This window comes from Hevea brasiliensis, chromosome 10, assembly GCF_030052815.1.
Source record: "Hevea brasiliensis isolate MT/VB/25A 57/8 chromosome 10, ASM3005281v1, whole genome shotgun sequence".
Lineage (NCBI taxonomy): Eukaryota > Viridiplantae > Streptophyta > Magnoliopsida > Malpighiales > Euphorbiaceae > Hevea > Hevea brasiliensis.
Window position 1 is genome coordinate 42498225 of NC_079502.1, and position 21728 is coordinate 42519952.

The following is a 21728-nucleotide window of genomic DNA, read 5'->3' on the forward strand; positions in this document are numbered from 1 at the left end:
CCTTAGAAAGTCCATGATCATACCATATTTACTGCTTATCCATGAATGCATGAGATGTATGGGAATGTATGCAATTATATGATATATGCATGCTAAATGGATAATGTGCAAAGTGAGACCTTAATAGTAATTAGGATGGCTATAAAATCTTCCAAACAAATGATTAAGTTGGAAATGGTATAATTAAAGTAATTATAACATAAGCCCTCCATTGGGGCAATTATTTTAAGAAATTTTAAATAGTTGCATAAGATGCAATTTATTTAAGAGATTTTCTTAAGAATAATTGTTAAGCATGAGATGTTGTAAATATGTAAATGGTTTAGTGGCCAATATTGGATGTACCTGAGGACATTAAAATTATTTGCATAATTATCGACTCAATGGGATCAACTTAACTAATGCAAGATAAGTCAATAATGGATGTACACGAGATTTTGAGCATTAGGGGCTAGGTAAAGGATTGAACCTCACATGAGATGTGATGGGCAAGGAGTTGCTCACTTATAGTTTATTGTAATTCCAATAATGGATGTACTGAGGATGATCAATAGAATTATAAGAATTCAATCACCCACTAGAAATCCATCCAACTAGGATTTCCGTTTTCTACTTTGGAAGTGTAGGATTCGCTAAGTTAGTGGGAGGACCAATTTGATTAAAAGACCATAATCATTTTGGTTAATTACATGATACATTTACTAATTAATCTGGTTATTTTCTCAGCTTAATTTTCTCGATAAAAATGAGCACAAAACAACCACCACCATCCAATATCCTTGCAAGCATACTTGATCATAACAGTTGACAGACCTAATCATGCGATTGGCTAAGAAATTTGTAACTTGTCTCAACCTTGAACATATAGGATATGTTCTAGATTCAAATGTTCCTGGTCCCTTACCTCCAGAGGCCACACAAGAGGAACATGAAACTTTGGACAAGTGGAAGGAGCATGATATGAGAGCTAAGTGTTACATGCTTGCTTCTATGAGTAATGAGTTACAGAAGCAACATGAGAACATGCAGAGTGCGAGTGAGATCCTCCTTCACCTACAAGAGTTGTATGGTAAGCACAGCAGGAATGCTAGGTATGAGATATCTAAACAGTTATTCCGTATGAGGATGTCTGAGGGACAGAATGTTGGGGATCATGTCCACAAGATGATTCGGCTGATTGAGCAGTTGGAACATCTTGACTTCAACATGGATTTCCAACTACAGACGGATTTGATCCTTCAGTCCCTTCCTGAGTCTTTTGGGAATTTTGTGACAAATTTCCATATGACTAAATAGGAATGCACCTTAGCTGGTTTACTCAACATGCTAGTTATTGCCCAAAAGAATATGCTATGCAATAAAGGAAAAGAGGTAGCTTTGGTTGCATCTTCTTCTGCTGGAAAGTCCAACAAGAAGAAGGGCAATAAGAAAAAGAAACTTCAGATTCCTGGTCCTTCCAAGAAAATAGCTAAACAGAAAAGGAAGACTAAAGCTGAAAAAGGCAAAGGAAAGTGTTTCCATTGCTAACAGGAAAGTGTTTCCATTGCCAGTAAGAAAGTGTTTCCACTATCCAGAGTATAGCAATCTAAATGAATGCAATGCCATGGTGAAAACCAACTCAAGTTCAAAATATATTTGGCACTTAAGGTTATGTCATGTTGTAGAAGATAGGATTACAAAATTGGAGAAAATGGGGATTTTATCCTTATTGGGTTCTGAGCCTACTCCAACTTGTGAATCTTGCCTTCAAGGCAAAATGACTAGATCACCCTTTGTTGGACAAGGGCTAAGAGCTAAAAATATTTTGGAGCTAATACATAGTGATGTATGTGGTCCATTTAAAGAAATGGCTAGAGGGGGTTTTCATTATTTTATTACCTTTAATGATGATAAATCAAGGTTTGGGTATTTGTATTTGATGAAATACAAACATGAATCCTTTGAAAAGTTTAAGGAATTTAAATCTGAAGTAGAAAATCAAACAGGAAAAAGTATTAAAGCTCTTCGATCAGATCGTGGAGGTGAATATTTGAGTACTGAATTTGATGAATACTTGAGAGAGCATGGCATTGTTTTCACCGACTCCTTCAGGAACGCCACAACTGAATGGTGTATCTGAAAGGAGAAATCGTACCCTATTGGATATGGTACGTAGTATGATGAGCTATACTGATATGCCAATCTCCTTTTGGGGATTTGCATTAGAATCATCTTTGTATATTCTGAATAGGATTCCATCACAATCAGTTTCTTCCACACCTTATGAGATATGGCATGGAAGAAAACCAAGTCTTAAGCATGTTAAGATTTGGGGTTGTCCAGCTTATATCAAAAAGCTGAACACTGATAAATTGGAGACCAGATCAGAAAGAGATCGATTTGTTGGATATCCAAAAGATAGTTTTGGATATTATTTTTATGTGCCTACTTCACCAAAGGGGGTGCTAATTAGAGATGCCACATTTCTTGAACATCTGTGTGGTCAAGTAGGAGGCGAAGGAAGGCAAATAGAGGTAGAATTGGAGAAGTCTGACCAACCAATGCATCGATGGATATAGATCCATCTAGTCAACCAATACCCATTGATGAAACATCTACACTGCTCCTCGTAGAACAACTGTGGTATCTCACCCACTGTGAGATATGGTTTTCTTCATGAAGAAGAACAAGAGTTGTCTACTCATGAAGAAGTAGATCATGGAGATGATCCACTTACCTATGAAGAAGCTATATCAGATATAGACTCTTCAAAATGGATTGATGCTATGAAATCCGAGATTGATTCCATGTATAAGAATCAAGTTTGGGATCTTGTTGACCCACCTGAAGGTATTATACCTATAGGGAACAAATGGGTTTTCAAGAAGAAAATTGGTTCTTATGGAAAGGTAGAGACCTATAAGGCAAGGCTAGTAGCGAAAGGGTTTCCCCAAAGGCAAGGAATAGACTATGAGGAGACTTTCTCGCCTGTTGCCATGCTTAAATCAATTAGGATTTTATTAGCAATAGCTGCATACTATGATTATGAGATTTGGCAGATGGATGTCAAAGACTTTTCTCAATGGATACATTGAAGAAAATATTTTCATGGAACAACCTAAGGGATTTGAATCCCAAGATGGTTCCAAGGTATGCAAGCTAAAGCGATCCATTTATGGGTTGAAACAAGCTTCGAGGAGTTGGAACATCCTTTTTGATGAAGCCATTAAATCTTTTGGTTTTATCAAAAATGAGGATGAGCCATGTGTATATAAGAAGGTTAGTGACAGTGCTATCACTTTCCTTGTCTTATATGTGGATGACATACTGTTGATGGGTAATGATACAGGTATGTTGACGACTATAAAGGTATGGTTGTCAAATACATTCTCCATGAAAGACTTAGGGGAGGCAACCTATATTCTTGGGATTCGCATCTATAGAGATAGAGCGAAAAGAATAATTGGTTTATTCCAAAGTCTATACTTGGAAAAGGTGTTAAAGAGGTTTAACATGCTTGATTCCAAGAGAGGATTGTTACCAGTGAGACATGGTATCCATCTTTCTAAAGAGATGTCTCCAAAGACACCTGAAGAAAGAAATAAGATGGCCAGGATTCCATATGCTTCGGCTATTGGAAGTTTAATGTATGCAATGTTGTGTACTAGGCCGGATATCGCATATGCTGTTAGTTTGACTAGCAGGTATCAATCCAATCCAGGTTTGGAACATCGATAGTCACAAGAATATCCTTAAGTACTTGAGAAGAACTAAGGATTTATTCTTGATTTATGGAGGTGGAGACTTGCAATTGGATGGTTATATCGATTCGATTTCCAATCGATATTGATGATAGAAAGTCTACCTCTGGATATGTGTTCATTTGTAATGGAGGTGCGATCGTTGGAAGAGTTCCAACAGAGCATGACCGCAGATTCCACTACAGAGGTCGAGTATATTCTCGCATTAGATCTCGCAAAAGAAGTCGCTTTGGATAATGAAGTTCGTGACAGAACTTACAGTAGTTCCTTCCATTGAGTCAGCAGTTCCATTACACTGTGACAACAATGGAGCAGTCATATAGGCTAAGGAACTAAGGTCTCACCAAAATCCAAACACATAGAAAGGCACTACCACATTATCAGAGATATAGTTGGGCAAGGCGATATAGCCATGCAGAAAAATAACATCAGCTAAAAAATTTAGCTGATCCATTCACTAAGCTTTTGTCACAAGTTTAGTTAGACCGACATCTTGAGAAGATAGGTCTAAGGTATTGTAATGAATGGCTCTAGTGCTAGTGGGAGATTGTTAGTAGTATGCCCTAGAGCATATCATTTAGTATGTATCTTGTACATATTTTAATAATAAAAGGCATTTCCACTTTTCCGTTTACATAATATATTTATGTGTAATAGAAAAGGTCCATTGATATTTTGTTAGAAATATTATTCTTAAGTTGTTAAGAATATGAGTGACAATATTTCTAGCACAAAGTATCATAAATAGGTTCACAATCGAGGATACTTCATAATAAGGACATGACTTATCCAGAAAGATTGTATTCATGTTTGTTCCCAAGTTATTTATATGAGATATAAATAAGATGGAATGGTGAGTCTCATGCCATATAACAAACTTGATAGGCACTTATAAATGATAAGTAGGCCGAACCAGTGACACTTATGACAAGCACATGGAGTTTACTCTTGTCAATGTTTTGTCATAAATCATATCAGTGCATATAATCTTTAGACCTGAGATAGCACAGTTATCTTGTATATAGGTAGTTTGAGTTTGATCTCGCTTTCATACTTGTACTATGTATGGGTATATGGGCATGTGTTGGCTCCTGCTAGTTATATATGGAGGTAGGTGTTGATCAAGATGGAATCTGTTCTCTAAGTAAATAGAGTTAAAATCCTATGTTCATTTAATTGTTCTTGATGTTTCAAGTTCTGGCCAGACAGATAGATTTATTCAGAAAAGAGTTTCTGATGAGAAAAATCTTTTTAATCAAGAACTGGAATTAAAAGAGAACATAATATTCATAGCAAATGGAGTTTGACATAAACCATGACTCCAGCTTGAGTTGGGATTTTGTAACAGAGGGATTCTAGTGCATGGTAACATATGATTATAGGTTCATTTAAGGTAAACCTTATTACTAATTGGGTGGCCATGGCATGCTATGCTAGGTGTTAACCATGGTCTATGAGGTTCATAAAATGATTTAGAGAAATCATTTATGGTAAGAAAGAGTTCTGATGATATTAAGAGTTGATATCATGTCTCATTGCCAATTAGTGATGAGCCTAGTAAGTCACACACATACACAAATTATCACCTATTTAAATATGATTTAATTAATTAATTAAAGAGTTTAATTGATTAATTAAATAGGTTTGGTTTGCAATTAGATTGCAAAGTCCCTAGCATGACTTGAAACCAAATCTAGATTATTGGATGTATAATATAAGTTAAATTTATATTTAAAGTGTTTAAATATGAATTTAATTAATGAGAAATTAATTAATAGAGATTAATTAATTAATTTATATTTGATATAAATTAATTAGAAGAAGAAAATAATTATTTTGGGTTAAGAACTCAAAATTAAGACACAGGGGCATTTTGGTCATTTTGCAGTGTGACACGTGGCACCATGAGATGGTGACACATGGCATAACACATAAGCTTGCCAAATAATTTTAATCATATAAGATGATTAAAATCAAGATTAAATATAGGTTTGACACTTGGCACAATGTGATTGGGTCACTTAAACCTAGAGCTAATCAAAAGGTGACATGTGGCTAGGGTTTAATGTGTTAACCTAGCTATTTAAGTGTGGTTATGAAAGAAAAAATAACCAGTAGCCTCTCCTCTCAATTGTCACGCCATTTTGAGCCTCTCCAGCTATTTCTCTTCATCTCTCATCAATTCAAAGAGATTAGCCATCAATCTCTTGAATTAAGAACACTAGAAATTGTTTCTAGTGTCCTGTTTACATCTCTAATCTCTTAAAAGGCAGAACTTGAATTTCTAATTAATAGAAAAAGCTTTAGAGGCTGTTCAAGGGCTGCCATAGGTGTTCTTGGTGTGGACAATCTAGAGGGACAACATCCGTGTCCTCAAGACGAATCTCAAAGGCGCAGACACGCCGCAATTGCATCAAGAGGTTAATGTAATCGTTCTTGATTTAATCTAGGGTTCTAAAATTAATCTGATTAATTTTAAAATCTTAAATGGCAAATACAGATCCAAAAACATATTAAAAGAGTTTTAATATGTTGTTTATCATTGAAATCAAATAGATAAAAATAAATCTTGCATGGTGCATGTGACCCTAGGTGAAAATTTTTGAATTCAATGGTATAATCTTGTGTTTTTCACGCTTCCGTTCCTTCACAGGGGACCAGCCCCAACATCTTCTGCATGTCCGCATTGCCTGAAATGGCACAAGGGGGAATGTTGGAGAGTAACTGGTGCCTGCTTGAGGTGTGGGTCAACAGAGCATCAGTTGAAGAACTACTACAGCTGCTCCAACACAAGCGCATGCACCGCTCCCGCACCACCAAGGGGTAGAAGGTCCGTAAACTGGCGTGGGACCATCTCGCAGGCTCGCATCGAGCCAGAGAGGCCGAGCAATGCACCACCTGCCAGAAATTATGCCTTGAGAGCTCAGGAGGAGCAAGATGCCCCGGACGTCATCAGGGGTACGTTCTCCCTCTACATTACACCTGTGCATGCATTGGTGGATCCAGGATCCACTCATTCCTACATTTGCATTAACCTACCCGTAGAAAGGGGGATATTGGTAGGGGAGAGTGACCAAGACATTCTGGTCACTAATCCATTGGGCCACAAAGGTGGTAGTGAACAAAGTATACAAGGGTTGCCGTTGAGGATTGTGGGTATGAATTCTTGCACTGATTGAGTTGCCTTTCCATGAGTTTGATGTGATTTTGGGAATGGACTGGTTGTCACGTCATCGTGCAATAGTTGATTGCAAATTGAAGAGAATTTCTTTGAAAACCCCGAGGGTAATGAAATTACTTGTGGGTGAAAGGATGATTTCTTGTTCAATGTCATCTCACCACGATTGCAAGAAGAATGATGAGAAAAGGTCGTGAAGCCTACCTAGCACATGTGGTGGATACTAGGCAGCTAAGCCAAACCCGAGTGACATACCCACGAAGAGACTTCCTGCAGGTATTCCTCGAAGAATTGCCCGTTTGCCACCGTAAAGGGAAGTTGAATTTGCTATTGAGACACCGCCGGCACAAAGACCCATTTCCATTGCTCCTTATAGGATGGCACCTACTGAATTGAGGGAGTTGAAAACTCAGTTGCAAGAGTTGCTTGATAAGGGGTTCATACGCCCCAGTGTGTCACTATGGGGAGCTCCAGTGCTGTTTGTGAAAAAGAAGGATGGAACTTTGAGGCTTTGCATTGATTACCGGCAGTTAAATAAAGTGACTGTGAAGAATAAATATCCGTTGCCTAGAATTGATGATCTGTTTGATCAGTTGAAAGGAGCAGGAGTATTTTCTAAGATTGATCTCAGATCAGGGTATCATCAGTTGAGAGTGAAGGATGTAGATGTGCCCAAGACTGCATGCAGGACCCGGTATGGGCATTATGAGTTTCTGGTGATGCCCTTTGGCCTAACAAATGCACCAGCGGCATTTATGGACCTTATGAACCGTATCTTCCATCCATACCTGGATCGGTTCGTAGTGGTCTTTATTGATGATATTCTGGTGTACTCCAAGACCAGGGAAGAACATGATGAGCATTTGAGGATTGTTCTGCAAACCCTGCGGGAAAAGAAGTTGTATGCTAAGTTGTCCAAGTGTGACTTTTGGCTGAATGAGATTGCATTCCTTGGACACATAGTGTCAGCTGATGGGATTAGGGTGGATCCCAAGAAAATAGAAGCAGTGATGGAATGGAAGCCTCCCAGGAATACAACTGAGGTCAGAAGCTTCTTGGGGCTAGCTAGGTATTACAGGAGATTTGTAAAGGGATTTTCCCTAATAGCTGCTCCAATGACCAAGTTGTTACACAAGAATGTCAGATTTGACTGGAATGACAAGTGTCGCACTGCTTTGAGAAGTTGAAGGCTATGTTGACAGAGGCACCAGTGTTAACACAGCCAGTGTCAGGAAAGGACTTTGTGGTCTACAGTGATGCCTCTCATAATGGGTTAGGGTGTGTATTGATGCAAGAGGGGAAAGTGATCGCCTATGCTTCCAGGCAGTTAAGGCCACATGAACAGAACTACCCTACCCATGATCTAGAGCTTGCAGCAATTATCTTCGCACTGAAGATATGGAGGCATTACCTGTATGGTGAAAAATGCTACATTTACACAGACCACAAAAGCCTGAAATATTTGCCAACCCAGAAGGAGCTCAACCTTAGACAGAGGCGATGGATTGAGTTCCTGAAGGATTATGACTGTGTAATTGACTACCATCCTGGGAAGGCAAATGTAGTTGCTGATGCTTTAAGCAGAAAATCCATGACAGCTTTGAGATCATTGAATGCCCGTCTATCTTTGGTTCGAGATGGAGCTATTTTGGCTGAGTTGCAAGTGAGGCCAAACCTGCTACAACAGATTTTAGATGGGCAAAAGGCAGATGAGAAGCTAATGGCTATTATGAGCAAGATCTCAGAGGGAAAAGCAACTGATTATGAGGTGAAAGCAGATGGGTGTCTATACTACAAAGGAAGACTGTGTGTACCAGATGATGGGGAATTGAAAGCCAATATACTAAAAGAGGCACACACTAATGTATATGCTATGCACCTAGGAAGCACAAAGATGTATCATGACCTGAAGCTTCAGTATTGGTGGCCTGGTATGAAGAGGGACATAGCTGACTATGTGACTAAATGCTTGACATGTCAGCAAGTCAAGGCAGAACATCAAGTTCCATCAGGGTTTGCTCTGACCTATAAGCATACCGAATGGAAATGGGATCGGTCACCATGGATTTTGTAAGTGGGCTACCTCTCACCCTAAGAAACATGATGCAAAGATAGGTAATAGTGGATAGATTGACCAAGTCAAGACACTTTCGCGATTAGGACTGACTACTCACTGGAGAAGTTAGCAGAATTGTATATCAGTGAGATAGTTAGACTGCATGGAATTCCACTTTCCATCATATCTGATCGAGACCCAAGATTTACATCGAGATTTTGGAAGAAGTTGCATGAATCCTTAGGTACACAACTCCATTTCAGCACAGCTTTCCATCCTCAGACAGATGGGCAATCCGAAAGAGTAATCTAGGTAAACAATTGAAACCAATGAAATTGATACAAATATTGAATTGAAATGATAACAATAACGTGAAATACTTGTCAGGTCCTTGAGGATATGCTGAGGAGTTGTGTCATTGAGTTTGAGGGAAGTTGGGATAGATACCTCCCACTGGCAGAATTTGCATACAACAATAGCTACCAAGCTAGTATCCAAATGGCCCCGTATGAAGCGCTGTATGAGAGAAAATGTAGAACTCCAGTGTGCTGGACTGAATTGGGCGAAGACAAACTGGTAGGGCTGCACTGTGAAACAGCCGAGGAAAAGGTGAAATCAATCAAAGCCAACTTAAAGGTTGCCTCGCATGCATGTAAATCTTATGCCGACCTGAAAAGGAAAGAAATAGAATATGGGGTTGGCGACAAAGTGTTCCTCAAGGTGTCACCATGGAATAAGGTATTGAGGTTTGGAAGGAAAGGTAAGTTAAGCCCTAGGTTCATTGGCCCATATGAAGTCATTGAACGTGTGGGTCCAGTGGCCTATAGGCTAGCTTTACCACCAGAGCTGGACAAGATCCACAATGTGTTCCACGTATCCATGCTTAGAAGATATCGCTCAGACCCTTCACATGTCATCTCCAGAGAAGAAATTGAAATACAACTGGATTCGACATATGAAGAAGAACCTCTACGAATCCTAGCTCGGGAAGTGAAAGAGTTGAGAAACAAGAAAATTCCATTGGTGAAAGTGCTTTGGAGGCACCACAACACCGAGGAGGCAACTTAGGAAAGTGAAGAGACGATGAGGCAACAGTTCCCTCAACTGTTTGTATCAGGTAAATTTCGAGGACGAAATTTAAATTAGAGGGGAAGAGTTGTAACACCCTCCCGGTAACTACTCCGTACATCCTATTGTTCCGGTGACCGGTGTCTGTCCGGACAGCTAGAACGTCCAGAAAAATATTTAAATTAAAGTCAGGAACCATAATTAACTCAAATATTAATAAGAAAAATTTAGTAAAAATTTTAGAAATAAAATACAATCAAGTCAAACGAGCCGGTGCCCAAGCGATGGGTAACCAGAGGTAAGTTGCGGTTCTCGCAACGAGGAGCCCTATACCCGGGGGAAAAATTATAAAATAATTTTTGGGACTCCAGAGAAGGGTTATTGAGGTTCCCATGGCATTAGAATGCCAAGAAAATACTTAGAAAAAATTTTCAATCGGTACAGACAATTTTGACCCGTTGAGCCAAACGGAGGGCATTTTGGTCATTTCGTCTTCAGAGGTGATTTTTGGCCGACTTGTCAAGTTGAGTAAATAATTAATATGACATAAAATATGAAGAAATATTGCTAGAAATTAAATTGGAAATGAGTAGTGGAGGAAAGGAAAGAAAATGAGGAAAAAGCCTAATTATGACATCATGGTGATGTCATTAAGAAAATTTGGACCAATCACGATTTAGCCATCCTTTGACTAACTAAATAAAAGACTAAATGAAGACTAAATCCACCAAAATTTGCAGCAGCCACCCCTTTCCTCAAGCAGCCGAAATCCCTTCCCTCCTTCCTCCATTGATGTGCCATCAAAAGCTTAATTTCTCCTTTGTTTCCACCATAAAATCATAACCTAGCTTCACTAAAATTTGCCCTAGCACCTTGCTAAAGCCTTTGGCAGCCAACAAGAGGGAAGAAAGTGAAGTTTAGGGCTTTGGAAATTCTGCCCAAACAAGGTTAATGCATATATACACTTAAAACTTTTAATTTCTATGTTAAGGACTTGAAACCAACAAGTATTTGTGAATGAAATGAACCAAACTCATGTGTATGTCCAATATAGAATTCGGCAGCCCTATTGAAGGTATAGGAATAAGTTTTTTGTTGGTCTTAAAGTGGACTAAAAATGATGTTGAGGATATATATATATATATATATATATATATATATATATATATATAGGTGATGAATTGGTATGCTAACTAAGGCACCTTGTAGAAATTATATTGTGAAGCTAGGGTTTTGGGAAGTAAAAATTAGCTTGGCATATGAAATTGTTAAAGTACATCCTAATGTTCAATTAGTGACCATTTGAAGGAATTTGACCTTAATTGGGACTGGAATGAAGCATGGCAAAGGGAAGGTGTGTGCTGCCTAGAGGGTGCAGAATGGTGACTGAAAATTCAGTCCAATTACACAGCCATAACTTTGGCTGTGTTAGTCCAATTGGTGTTTGGCCAATTGGACATGAAACTAGGTTTATAATGGCACATTTTTGCTAAAGAAACCATGCCCAAAGGACCAAAGCAAGAGGACCAAAACTTGGCCCCAATCCGGAACCCTGAAACTGATTCTGCAGAATTGGCCAAATGAACAGTAACTGTTCATTTGGCCATAACTCACTGTAGATTTGGTCAATTGACCTAAAATTTTTACAGAAACAAGTTAAGACATAGAAAAACAACTTTCATGAAGGAACCTACCCCAAATTATGGCCAGAACCCATCCAACCAAGTGACTATATTTACTGTTCATGCACTGTAGATATGGTAATTTTCTGCAGAATACACATTCGGCCAGCTTGGGTCTTTGGACCATATCTAGAGCTAAAAAACTCCAAATGGAGTGATTCAAAAAAGGAAATTTAACTAGACAAAATAAGGAACAACTTTTATGTTTTACATTTCTTCAAATTCCCACAGTAACAGTATCCAATGGAACAGTGAAGTTGACTCACCAAAACTGAAAATTCTGCTTGTGTTGAGTTACACTTTGAAATGGTATTAACACTTAATGCCAACAAGTTTTAAACACCAAATGTGGTATGTTGGGAGTGCCAAAGTCAATGTACACATTTTTATTCTAAAAGTCAACATTTTTGTTGACCAATGATGAATAGTGACACCAAAAATTTGAAATTCACAAATTGAAGAATTTAAAAGTTTCAAATGCCCTAGTATACCTAACAAGATTGGTTTGGATAGTTTGGCATGCCAATAGGGTTCAGTTAGCAGTACTGCACATGGCAATATGCCATTCAGTGATTTCATGGCTTTTAGCCATTCTGACTTTGTATTGAGACTTGGCCTTGTGCCTTATATTATTTACAACTTGTTAGCTGTTCTGTTGCACACCGGGAGATGCATATGTGACCGATGGTGTGACGGCCCGAGGTACTAGGTACCCAGTGCCAGTTTACCCGTTATCCAGTCCAGTCGTCTAGTGTAGGTTACTTGGGGCAACCAAATGAATAAAAGTGAGCAACGTTAACGAAATAATGGATATACCAATACCAAACAAAGAAAGCATACACATTCTATACACATTCATTTTCTTGCTATTTTCTTCTATTATATTATTGCACCACTAAGCATTATTGCTTAGCGCGTTGCTTTTGCCGCGCGTAGGTACTGAAGATCCCGATCGTGAGCCCAGTAGACCGCAGACTGGGTGAGTTCATCCTGTAGATCTGCACAGTGTCCGTGTCACCTCACTACCTGCAGTGCATTGGTAGGGCACTAGGTGTCATTTTGTCATTTTGATATTTTGTAGCAGATTTTTACTTTCTCATATGTATTTGAACTCATGTAATATATTTTGATGTTCATGTAAATAATGAAAGTTATGACTATGAATGCAAAAATTTGAGCATGTATTTATCGCTTGTATATGAGAAATGGATGTTTGAAAAATGAAAAGATTATTGAGAATTGAAATTGAGAAATATTGTTGAGATTTTGGATATTGGAGTTTGAGACGATGAAATACAAATATTGGAAGTGTTTTTAACAGGTTTCGAAGAACTGTTTTCTCCATTTTTAATTGGTACTCCGCTGGATTTTCTTTAAAAATCTTCGGAACCTCAAATGAATAATGCTTTTGATAAATGGTTAAAATAAATCATATTTCATAAATTAACTTCAAAAGCATGATATAAATGAATTGAGGAATATTAGAGTGTGCCAGTACACCGTGTGGCATTACTTACTCGGGTATACTGTACACGGGTAAGGGGTGTCACACACAACTCCACTTTAGCACGGCTTTTCATCCTCAGACGGATGGACAGTTGGAACGAGTAATCCAGGTAAACCTAAAACTAATTGAATTTTTATAACTAATAAATTGAAATGATAGTAACAATGTGAATTATGTGATAGATCCTGGAGGATATGCTGAGGAGTTGTGTCATTGAGTTTGAGGGGAGTTGGGATAGATACCTCCCACTAGCAGAATTTGCATATAACAATAGCTACCAAGCTAGCATTCAAATGGCCCCATATGAAGCACTGTATGGGAGGAAGTGTAGAACCCCCGTATGTTGGACTGAATTGGGTGAAGACAAGCTGGTAGGACCAGACCTGGTGAAACAAAATGAGGAGAAGGTAAAGCTAATCAAAGCCAATTTAAAGGTTACCTCAGACAGATAAAAATCCTATGCCGACCTGAAGAGAAAAGAAATAGAATATGCGGTTGGCGATAAAGTGTTCCTCAAGGTGTCATCATGGAAGAAGGTACTAAGGTTTGGAAGAAAAGGTAAGTTGAGGCCTAGGTTCATTGGCCCATATGAAGTCATTGAACATGTGGGACCAGTAGCCTACAGGCTAGGTTTACCACCAGAGCTAGACAAGATCCACAATGTGTTCCATGTGTCTATGCTAAGAAGATACCGCTCAGATCCTTCGCATGTCATCTCCATGGAAGAAATTGAAGTATAACCGGATTTGACATATGAAGAAGAACCCATATGGATCCTGGCTTAGGAAGTGAAAGAGTTGAGGAATAAGGAGATTCCACTGGTGAAAGTGCTTTGGAGGCACCACAACACCGAGGAGGTAACTTGGGAAAGTGAAGAGACGATGAGGCAATAGTTTCCTCAACTATTTGCATCAGGTAAATTTTGAGGACGAAATTTAAATTAGAGGGAAAGAGTTGTAACATCCTCCCTGTAGCAACTCCATACATTCTACTATTCCGGTGACCGGTGTCAGTCCGGACAGCTAGAACGTCCAGAAAAATATTTAAATTAAAGTGAATAACCATAATTAACTCAAATATTAATAAGAAAAATTTAGGAAAAGTTTTAGAAATAAAATACAACCAAGTTAAATGAGCCGGTGCCCTTGCGATGGGTAACCTAGTGGGAAGTTGCTGTTCTCACAACTAGGAGCCCTAGACCTGAGGAAAAATTCATAAAATAATTTTTGGGACTCCAGAGAAGGGTCATTGAGGTTCCTATGGCATTAGAATGCCAAGAAAATACTTAGAAAAATTTTTCAATCGATACAGACAATTTTAGTCTATTAAGCCAAACGGAGGGCATTTTGGTCATTTCGTCTTTAGAAGTAATTTTTGGCCGACTTGTCCAGTTAAGTAAATAATTATTATGACACAAAATGTGAATAAATATTGCTAAAAAATGAATTGAAATTTGATAGAAAAGAAAAGAAAGAAAAAAAAAGTTAAATTGGGAATTATGATGTCATACTTATGTAATTAAGAATTTCCACCCAATCACCACTTAATGAAATAACTTAAGAGATAAAAGGGTCACAAAATAAGATAAAAAAAAATAAGAAAATTCCAGCAGCCATTTCTTTCCAAACCAGCAGAAATATTAGAGAGAGAGAAAGAGAAGAGAAACTCCATGGAAGCATAGGAAAGCTTGAAATCACCCACTAAATTACCTTGAAACTCAACTTTGTCTTCACAAAAAATTGTTCATACATCTTGGGCATGCTAAAGACAGCAAAAGGAAATAGAAAGGAGGAGCTTTGATAAGCTTGGAATTTACTTCATTAAAGGTTAGTGACTAAACTTACTCTTTCCCTTTCAATTCATGTTGAAGGAGTGAAATTGAATGCAAACTTATAAGAAAATTTAATAAACATCATGTTTATGTCTTGCTTAAAATTCCAGCAGCCTTGGGCTTGGTAGGGTTTTGAAGATTTTCTTGAATTAAAATAGTACCCTAGCTGCCCTTAACACTAACCTATTGTTTAGGATGGTGAAAGGTAAGTGAATGCATGATTTGAGACGGAATGGGTTAGGTTTGGGTATGAAATTGAGACTTTGATCATGCAATTGTGAAAGTAAGTTTTAATGGTCAATTAGTGACCATTTAGCTATGTGTGAATGAGAAATGAAGTGGTTTGTGTAGTGGGAATTGAAGTTAGTGTTGTTGCCTTGGCTGACCTGCAGGACGGACCATGAGTCCAGCAGGTTTGGGCAGCAATAACTGGAGCTGTAGAAGTCCAATTGGTGCAAGACCAATTGGACATAAAACTAGACACAAAATGGCACAACTTTGGTGAAGAAACTATGCTCAGAAAACCAAACCAAGTTGACCTAAAGATTATCCTAATTTGGGTGACCTGCATTCTGCCTGGGCAAAATGACCAAATGAACAGTATTTATTCATTTGGTCATAACTCTGTGTAGAAAGGTCCAATTGACCTGAAATTTTATCGAAAAATAGCTGAAAATATACCTACAACTTTCATAAAGAAACTTAATCCAAATTTTAACCATAACATGCTCAAAAGGTGACCTGCAGTCACTGCACAAAACACTGTAGATTTGGTCAGTTAAGAAAATTTGGGAAGTTGGCAATCCGGCCAGTCATGGTATTTAGGCCATAACTTGAGTTACAAAACACCAAATGGAGTGACTTAAAAAAAGAAATGTAACTAGACACAATAAGGAATAACTTTCATGTTGACAACTTTGCCAAATTCCCACTGCAAAAATGACTAATAGAACAATAAACGCAAGGCTTGAAATCTGAAAATTTTGAACAACTAACATTAAGTTTAGAAATGGTATTGGCAACCAATACCAACAATTTTAGAATGAAAAATGTGGTATGTTGGGAGTATTAAAACCAATGTACCTATTGCCTATGCAAAAGTCAACATTTTTGTTGACTAATGAAATGAATGGTAACACCTAAACTTAAATTTTAAGAATTGTATAAATTATGAGTGTAACATGACCTAGTACACCTAGCAAGATTGGTTTGGATAGGTTGCCATGCCAATAGGGTTCTGTTAGCAGTACTGCATATGGCTTTATGCCATTCTGTGTTTTATGGCCTCACGTACCATTCTGTGTTATAATAGCCTTTGGCTATGTTGATTAAGTTGTTATACTTGGGTTTTATCCCTGATAATTATTACAGCTTATTAGCTGTTCTGTTGCACACCGGAAGACACAATGTGACCGATGGTGTGATGGTCCGAGGTACTTGGTACCCAATGCCAGTTTACCTGTTTATCCAGTCCAGTCAACTATTGTGGGTTACTCGGGCAATGATAATAAATATTTTCAAATTTTAATCGAATAATACTGTAATAAATACCAGATATTAAGTCTACTAAAGACGTAAACATACATTCTGCATATTCACTTTGTTTTAGTTATTTTATTTTATATTGTCACCACTAAGCAGAATTACTTAGTGTGTCGCTTTTGCCGCGAACAAGTACTGGAGACATAGCTGGGGAGTTTAGCAGACCTCATACTGGGTGAGCTTTCAGATCTGCACACAGAGTCCAGAGTCACCTCACATTTGTAGTGCATTGGTAGGACATTAGGCTACTTTTGGTCTTTTGTATTTTGTAAACTTTTGTTATGTATATTTTAAACTCATGTAATTATGCTTTTGATGTAATTATTTATGAACCATGTTCAGTAATAAATTGAGTATTTCTTATTGAATTGAGTATGATATGAAATAAATTGAAATTTGAGATAATGAAGTCATTTGAGAAATTGTTGAAAATATGTTGGTGCTTGACTGAGATTGATATTATGATTATATTGGAAGTGTTTTTAACAGATTTAAAAGAACTGTTTTTCCAATTTACAGGCGGCACTCTGCCGAATTTTCTATAAAATTTGTGAAAAATTCAGATTAATCAAAATTATACATAAATGAATTAAAAAGGGTAAATTGTAATGAAAATATGATTTGGTGCTTCGGCACACTGTGTGGCATATCTTGCTTTGCTACACTGCAGATAGGTAAGGGGTGTCACATTATGTATTTATCACTCTCATCATTTTATGTCATGTACTATACATATTCATAGTATTGTTATTTCATATATGATGGAAACATAGGTTTCAAGTGTGTTTTCATATGACTTATGTGTTTAGCAAACCAATTAGGTAATTTACATTTTATGTATCAACTAATTTCATGTCACCTTATAGTGGGAAAGTGGGAAAAGTGGGACCCACTTACCTATTTCATGTAATTTAGCATGTATTGACTTATTAGAGATAAGTCAATAATTTATTTTAAGAACCTTTCTTTAGATTTAACTTTACTGTCTTGTCTTTGCATATCAAATTGAGCAAATTGTGGCTACTGTTTGGCCACACTTCCTTAGTGAAAGTTGTTCCTCTATGTCTTATCTTTATTTTCCTTTTTGAATCATGTCTTTTGGATTTGTATAACTCAAGTTATGGTCAAATAGCCATAACTAGGTCAATTCTGAATTTTAGTTCTCTTACTAGGCAGTTTTAGTATTGAGATTTGCCAATTTATTTGAACAGCTTGTAGTAACACTTAGGCTTAGTGTTCTTCATAGGATTTATTGCCCTATGTCTTGTGGTCATTCAAAAATTTTGATTGCAATTTTTCAAGTCTTATAAAATTAATTATAGTCACATTATTGGACTAGACTCAAGTATCTTGTAGCAATAGGATTTCAATTAGGTTAGTAGTTTTGACCCAATATTTAAGCTTCTTACATTCATAATTTGAGGAAAATGTCTAAAACAAAGTTTAAGGTCGATTTCTTAGCTTTCCATAATGGTATGGCTCATTTCAATTGAAGATTTCTAGTGGAATATATGCTTAAAGGACTATTCTAGATTCAATGATCACTTATGCAAATTTCTAGAATTTATACACTAACTTGACCTATTTCTCTTGATTTCTAGGTTTTGGTCAAAATACCAATCTTGTAGGTATATGTCTTATTGAAAGTTTGGCACTAATTTCATGTCATTTGGAGTTCTATGGACCAAGTTATGGCTTCTTTTCCAAAACTGGTCAAGTAGCCTATGTTTAGCAAATATGGGCAGTTTTGGTTCTGGACAGTTTTGGTAGCCCAACTTAGGCAAGCATTTTGACTTGGTTAATGGCATTTATGGGCTTTGGTGTCTTCACAAGAGTTGTAGCCCTATGTCTAATCTTTCCAATGGTATAAATTTCAGGTCATTTGGATCTGTCTACAATGATATATGACCAAATGAATGAACACTATCCATTTGATCATTTTCTAGGTTCACTAAATGGTAATCCGGATTAGGGCAAACTTTTGGTCACTTTTTAGGCAAAATTTGGACAAGACTTTTAGATTGAAAATGGAGTGTTTTAGGTCATATTTCACCTCCAATTGGCTTCATACCAATTGGAGTCACAAAGGTCAATTATGCTCAAATTACACACTGTTTTCAACAATTTTCACAACCTGTACAAAAGAACACTGCCAATATTCATTTCTCTATCTCACAAACTTCAAATACCATCCATAGCACTTCTAATATCATCATTCAGTCTCAATACCATTAAATTCCAGCACTATCATCAAATCTCAAATTGGTCAAATGTCCAGCAATTACACATTCAATAAATGTTCTCGTATAAAAATTTTCATCAATCAACATATAGCCCTCACTTACTTATTTATCAACATCACAAATCACCATTTAATTTCATAAAATAATCCATCTCCTAAGTACCTCAAAGCTACCAAATTGAACATTTGCACCAATCCTCAATATTAATTTCAAAACCCTACTTCAAATTATTAAGTTCAAACATACACATGACATCAATTTGCTAGTATATATAATTAACCTAATCAACTTCACTAATGATCATTTACATGTAGAAATTAATCAACCTTTCAAGAGTACCAAGGCTGCCGAATTAAAGACTTACAATTACTCATCAAATTCTTCAAATTTCCTTAGCATATCAACTCATCCTAAACCCAAATCAAGATTTAAAGAAGATAGGTGGAAAGTTAAAGCACTAACCTTGAATCACAAAAATCCCAAGCTTGTAAAACTCAAAATTTCCACCCCTTGTTGCTGCCTATAGCCTTCCCAATGTGTGTGGACAAACTTTAGTAAAGGGACTTATGATTTTTTATTGAAAATGGAGGGTGATTTTAAGCTTGGATGATGGAGCTCCATGGAAGAACTTGGGAGCTTTGGTTCGGCCACTTTAGTCAAGTGAAGAAGAAGATGATTAAAGTGGTAGACTTCGGCATTTTATGGCTTTATATAGTCCACTAATATTTGTTTAATTATTATTATAATAATCAAAGTTTCATTATTTCAAATAATACCCCCCTCATTTTCCTTTAATTATACAACATGTATAATTTCATCTTTTCATGGGGTTTTCAAATTTTAATTCACTCATTTTTAATGGATATTTAGTTCAAAAGTCAACTCTAGGTGCCAAATGATCAAAATGTCCCTCTTCGCGTTATAATCACACTTTTTCATTAATACCCATTAAATCCCTGATCATACGATTTCTTTAATTTTCATTTTCATTTGTGCCAATTAACTAAATTTTCTTTGACATTTTTAATGTCAATTATACTTCAGTAGACCTTTAATTAAGTCCTGATAATTATTTCTTGGGGTTCTCCATTGTCCTGGGATCGTCAACCGTTTACGCAGTGACATCCTGGTACGGTCACCCATCGCTACAGTTCCGGCTCATTTAACCTAGTTGCATTTCCTTTCTTTTATTTTCTATTAATTTTTCTTATATTTTCCTATCATGTATTCTATTATTTTATGTCTCCTCACTATCATTTAAGTGTAGTTCTAGACATCCTAGCTATCCGGATAGACATTAGTCGTCAGAACAGTAGAACATACGGACTACCTACGGTAAGGGTGTTACAACACACATAACTAACAGGAGCATGACTCTCCACTTCTTCCTCTATTGCTCTCTACAAGGTTGGGTCCATATCTTAATCAAAACAACCAAAACAAATAGATTTGCATTAGTGTCACCTCAACACTTACAAATGCAATGCAATGGTATGCACTCTATCTAGACCCAGAAATGCCTAAACCATGCTCTGATACCACTAAATGTGACAACCTTCACCTGTCTACAGTGTAGCTGAGTAAGGTATGTCACACAGTGTGCCGGCCTTCTCTTATCTTATTACAACTTCCAATACTTATTTATTAATTAAAAAGGCTTTTATGTGAAATTCATAGCATGTATGTCTTTTATTTAAAATTTTGATTAATTTGAATTTTCACAAATTTTATAGAAAATCCGACAGAGTATCGGCTATAAATTAGAAAAATAGTTCTTCTGAACCTGTCGCTCCTTATCCCTTGTAAGGCATAATATGTTCCCATAGCATACCTAATGAATTACCGAACTACACCTACCGATAACCCATTAGTTATGCTAAAAGAGATTTTAAACAAATTATAGCTTTTATCTTATCAATTCTTTTATAGAAAACTGCATGGGAATAGTTAAAATTCAATTACATATCAAGTAGACATTCATTAGAGGAAATGAACTTATTATTACAAAAGATACATTTTGCATAAGTTTCACAATAAAATACAAATAGTTACAAACTCAAAATGTGATAGCAATGTAATGCTTTTAAATACAAACTGCTCAATGTCTGCACATCCATACATATAGGTACAAAATACATCAAAAGGAAATTATAGGGGTATACCTACGATATATACCCACAATCAAAGCCAAAATGCTGCTTTCAAGTGTCTCACTCAACAGTCTTCTCCTTTCCCTTACCTGCGGCAGCATAAATCAGCTATCGCTGAGTATAACACTCAGCGGTGCACAACTAATAACTTTAAAACTTAAAATAAAGTAAAACTTATCAAAGCATAATAAATCACATTTTTCTTAAGCATGAAAACATCATAATAATTCTAAGTCCACAAGAGCCATTTATTGGAATCACATTTCAAATGAGAAATCACCCTTCATAAATCTCAATTCACAAAGAATTAGTGTTGCCAACATCAACACACAGTGTAACGCCCTCATTTTATGTAGTATGTACATTTGACTGTTCCGGTGACCTAATGTCTATTCGGACAAGTCAGGATGTCTGGGACTACACTTCAGTGATAGTGAGAAGACATAAAAAGATGAAATATAAGGTAAGAAAATACAAGGAAAAATAAAAGAGAGGAAATGTGATTAGGTTAAACGAGCTAGAAACCCTAGCGATGGGTGACCGCACTGGGAAGTTACGGCGAAGGCTGTTGAATAGCTTTAGACCATGGGGAACCCTGGGAAATATTTTTGGGACTTAAATAAACATCCATTGAGGTATAATTGACTTAGAAAATATCAAAGAAAATTTATGAATTAGTACAAAGAAAATAGAAAAAATAATTAAGAAATCAATAAAAATCGGTGTTACCG